Below are 5,375 nucleotides of genomic sequence, written 5' to 3'. Positions count from 1 at the left end.
GTCCATAAAGAGCCTCGTATGGAGCCATTCCAATTGTTGCTTGAAAACTGTTGTTGTACGTAAATTCTACTAAAGGTAAATGTTCTTCCCAACTTCCTTTAAAATCCAATACACAAGCTCTTAACATGTCTTCCAAAACTTGAATTGTGCGTTCTGATTGCCCATCAGTCTGAGGATGAAACACCGTGCTCATACTTAACTTAGTACCCATCTCTTCTTGAAAACTATTCCAAAACCTAGACGTAAATCTAGGATCTCTGTCAGATACAATTGAAACAGGTACTCCATGCAATCTCACTATTTCCCGCATATACAATTTTGCTAATTTCTCTAATGGTGATGATTCTGAAATTGCCAGAAAATGTGCACTCTTCGTCAGTCTATCCATAATAACCCAGATGACATCATTTCCTTTTTGTGACTTTGGCAAACCAAGTACAAAATCCATCGTTATGTGCTCCCATTTCCACTCAGGGACAGGTAAAGACTGTAATAATCCCCCAGGCCTTTGATGTTCTGCTTTTACTTGTTGACAAATTAAATACCTTTCTACATACTCCGCAATTTCTCTCTTCATCTTAGGCCACCAAAAATGTTCTTTCAAGTCCTTATACATCTTCGTAGATCCAGGATGTACCGAAAAAGGTGATGAATGAGCGTTAGACAAAATTTCTTTCTTAATTTCTACATCAGACGACACACATATTCGATCCCGAAATCTAACGATTTCATCATTACCTTTCCTAAAATTCTTTTTACCTAATTCTGAATTTGAATTATTCCAAATCTCCTTTAAGCATTCATCTTGTCTCTGACTTTCCTTTATCTTTTCTAACAAGATGGGTCTAACCTCGATTTGATACACTAAACTCTCTTCCTCTCCTTTCTTAACAAATTCAATCCTAAATGTTTCCAATTCCTTATGATTTATGGATTCCACTTCAATGCCCGAACAATTCCCTACTTGTTTCCTATTTAATGCATCAGCCACAATATTTGCCTTACCGGGGTGATATAAAATTTCACAATCATAATCTTTCAACAACTCCAACCATCTTCTCTGTCTCATATTAAATCCTTCTGTGAGAAAATATACTTTAAGCTCTGATGGTCAGTATAAATTTTGCACTTTTCCCCATACAAGTAATGTCTCCAAATCTTAAGAGCGAAAACTACTGCAGCCAATTCCAGGTCGTGGGTGGGGTAGTTCTTCTCATGGTTTCTTAATTGTCGAGATGCATAAGCAATTACCTTACCGCGTTGCATTAGCACACACCCCAAACCTTTTCTTGAAGCATCACTATAAATCACAAAGTCTTCAGTTCCATATGGTAATCCAAGTACCGGGGTAGACGTTAGTCTTTTCTTTAATTCATCAAAACTTTGCTCACATTCTTCCGACCAAACAAACTTAACTTCCTTTCTTGTAAGATTCGTTAACGGTCCCACTATCTTAGAGAAATTTTGAACAAACTTTCTATAATATCCGGCCAACCCTAAGAAACTTCGAATTTCTGTCACCGTCTTTGGTCTCTCCCAATTCATAATTACTTCAATCTTTGAAGGATCAACTGAAATTCCTTCTTCCGAAACTACATGTCCTAGAAAACTTACTCTTCTTAACCAAAACTCACATTTTGAAAATTTAGCATACAATTGTTCTTTTCTCAAAGTTTGTAACACCATCCTCAAATGTTCCTCATGTTCTTCCTCAATTCTCGAGTAAATAAGAATATCATCGATAAACACAATTACAAACTTATCCAGATAATTCCTAAATACTCGATTCATCAAATCCATAAATATTGTCGGTGCATTTGTCACCCCAAATGGCATCACTACAAATTCATAATGACCATATCGAGTCCTAAATGCCGTCAATGGAATGTTTTCTTTCTTTACTCTCAACTGATGATAACCTGAGCGCAAATCAATCTTCGAAAAGTAAGTGGCTCCTTGCAATTGATCAAAAAGATCGTCTATTCATGGTAGCGGATATTTATTCTTTACCGTCAACTTATTTAGCTCTCTATAATCAATACATAATCTTAGAGAACCATCCTTCTTTTTTACAAACAACACTGGTGCTCCCCAAGAAGAAACACTTGGTCTAATAAACTTTTTATCCAACAACTCTTGTAATTGTATCTTAAGTTCTGCTAATTCTGTCGGTGCCATTCTATATGGTGCTTTCGATACTGGTTGGGCATCCGGAATCAATTCAATCCCAAACTCAACTTCTCTTTCAGGGGGCAAATTTGGTAACTCTTCGGGAAAGACATCTAAAAACTCTCTAACTACAGGTGTATCCTCGACTTTATTTTTAATTCCTTCATTCCCTACCACATATGCTAGAAAACCTTCACAACCTTTTCTTAGCATCTTACAAGCCTTTAAAATTGATATCATAACACTGGGTTTTTCTACACTATCTCCCTTGAAATATACTTTCTTTTTGTTCGAGCCGGTTAAACATATTCGCTTCTTATAACAATTTAGATTCGCCCTATGCTTCGACAACCAATCCATTCCCAGAATCACTCCAAAGTCCCTCAGTTCTAACGGTAATAAATCCACTAAGAAGGTTTGTTCACCAATCATTAAGGGACAAACTCGATAAATTTTATCTACGAACAAATTTCTACTGTTTGGAAGTTTTACCAGAAATCCATTATCTAGATTTTGCACAGGTACATTTAACTTATCCACATATTTTGTATCCATAAAAGAATGGGTTGACCCCGAATCAAACAACACATGAATATCTTGAGCATAAAGTTGAAGCGTACCTGACACAACATCATGAGATTTTTCGGCATCCTGAGTTATCATTGCATAGGTTCGTGCCACTGCCCTAGGTGCTGATTGTTGAAAAGGTCTTGCTGTAGAAGTCCTATTTCCTTTAGTTTCCACTTCTTGCCTGACTCCTTTTTGTGGGCAGTCCCTTGATAAATGACCTGGTTGTCCGCAACTGTAGCAAGAAATCACTTTAGGCTTGGGACATTGAGAAGCTATATGTCCCTTTTCTCCACAATTGTAACACAGCCCATCAGCTCGATAACAAATATCACCACCATGTTTCAGTCCACATTTCTTACACTCAGATGCAATGATCCTCTTATCACTTCCCCGAAAACTCTCCTTCTTCCTTATATGTAGTTTCTTGTTGTCCTTCTTAAATCCTGAGTTAACACTCAATTTTGTTTCTCTTCCTCGTTTATTATTGTTAAAGAATTGAGTGCGAGCTTCATAGTCCCTTTCTGCAATCCTCGCCTTCCCAACCAACTTATCAAATTGTTCCAACTCCAACAAGGACACCTTCTCTCTAATTTGGGGTTTCATCCCTTCTTGAAATCTCTGATATTTTCTGGCTTCAGTATCAACCTGATGAGGAGCAAACCTGGAAAGTTCCAAGAATCTTGAAAAATACTCCGACACAGACATTCCTTCTTGCTTTAGTCCTAGAAACTTCATCTCCATCTCATTCTTCATACAGGTAGGAAAATATTTATCAAAGAACAATTCCTTAAACCTTGTCCAACCCATTTTAGAACAATCCTCAGTCTGTTTAACCGTATCCCACCAAAATACAGCTTCCCCCCTTAATGAGTGTGTTGCAAATTTTACCTTTTGCTCCTCTGAACATTCCGATATCTCTATTACTTTCTCCATTTCTTTAATCCAAACATTCGCAACATGTGGATCCAATTCTCCTTTAAAAATTGGGGGATCTGCATCCTTAAAAGCCTTGTATGTAAACCTTCGCTTATTCTCGCCTTCTTTTTCCATATTTTCAACACGTTCCCCATTTATTTCGGGAGTATCCGCAGTTGTTCGCCCCTCCATTAGGCTTTTAAACATATTCTTCATTTCTCCAAAAATCAACAACATCTCAGGGCTAATTTGTACACTGGATCCAGTCCCATCAGAATTTCCATCAGCCATCTTCTCCTACAATTCAACATATAATATTAATCCTACTTCATTCGGAATATATGCCGCACACATCATGATGTACGTCATAATAACGATCGATCGAGTACTAAACACGTCATACACACGTCATACACCTTATATTGACCATGTTCAAGAATTACGACTACGCATTTTCTATACATACGTTAGGCCTACAATTGGACTACCCGCGATTCAAATCCTATATTCATCCTATTTCTAAACCTTAGCTCTGATGCCACCTGTGGCGCCCCGGACCCCGGGATGACCTCAGAAACCAGAACCCGGGAACGCCAAACCAAACCAAACCAATTCACTCAATATTTGCTTACACAACCTTAAACTTAAATAATAATATATAATTCTTACAGTATTCCAAGTATTACAACCAAAGTTCACGATACAACCAAAAGTCTATTACAAAAGCATTATTCATTAAGATACTATACGCGTTCATCATCTACTAAGCCTTAGTTCATCACATACTTATCCTTTCCCGAACATCCTTCTCCAAAGTTCTTTCCTGTGGAAGTTAGTGACATAAACGAGTGAGCTTAGAAAGCTCAGTAAGCATATATAGTAGAATTCAACTGAGGTTTATCCAAGAAATCAAAGTTCATCAAACAAATATTCGAATAAAGAGACATGAAAGTTACTACAATCAACAAAAATTCATCATATAGTTCTCACAAGATTAAAACTGAGTATTCAAGCACGACAAGTTCATCAATTCATCAAGTTGAGATCCCCGCCAGCTAAACAATTGGTTTAGCTTACTTCCAAAAAGGAAGTATCATCATCAGTTCATCAAGTATCAGTGCAAGAATACTCATTTTCCATCAGTGAGTTATCAGTCCGATCAAATCAATCATCATATAAGAATCAAAACATCAACAGTGAAATACAGTGAAATAGTACAGTATATACTTACCTTAAATCGCTTTTAATACAACTTCTAAAACAATTTCTTTCTCGAGTCTCAAGTCCCTTTATTCTTGACTTAGTACCCTAACAACGTCATTCACAATTCTCAGTAACATGATTTTATTAATAAATTAAAATCTAAATCTTACCAAGTAAATTCTAATATTTACTTAATTTAACTAATACAAATTACCTATAAATAATAATAAAAATGATAATGGATGAGGGCGTAGGAAGACTTACCAACTAAGGAGCTTTTCTTTTAGCTTCTTCCTCCCTCTTTATAAATAACTCACTTCATTATCTTATAGGTAGTGAAACTTTACTACTTCTTTTCTTTTTCGATGTGGTACTCAATTTGACAAGTTTAAAAATAAATTTTCCATTTTCCAAAACAAGTCGCAAAAACAGACAAGTAACTCCCAAGGCAACCCCCATGCACACAGCAAACTTGAATCTTGCTCAAGGCAAGGTGCACACAAGTGCACTTGCACCTT

General features: G+C 36.6%; 1 long non-coding RNA gene across 1 annotated transcript; it reads right to left on the bottom strand.

Moving 5' to 3' along the window:
* Window positions 1–4,374: 4,374 nt before the first annotated feature.
* On the bottom strand, window positions 4,375–5,152 carry LOC141676938 (uncharacterized). Its single transcript, XR_012557245.1, has 3 exons — window positions 5,122–5,152; window positions 4,886–4,962; window positions 4,375–4,477 (listed from the first exon to the last, which is right to left on the bottom strand). It is a non-coding gene; the product is annotated as an uncharacterized LOC141676938 (long non-coding RNA).
* Window positions 5,153–5,375: the final 223 nt, after the last annotated feature.

The sequence above is a fragment of the Apium graveolens genome, chromosome 8 (genome assembly GCF_009905375.1).
Source record: "Apium graveolens cultivar Ventura chromosome 8, ASM990537v1, whole genome shotgun sequence".
NCBI classification, from domain to species: domain Eukaryota; kingdom Viridiplantae; phylum Streptophyta; class Magnoliopsida; order Apiales; family Apiaceae; genus Apium; species Apium graveolens.
The sequence above is the reverse complement of the archived record's forward strand: the minus strand, read 5'-3'. Positions and strand labels throughout refer to the sequence as shown.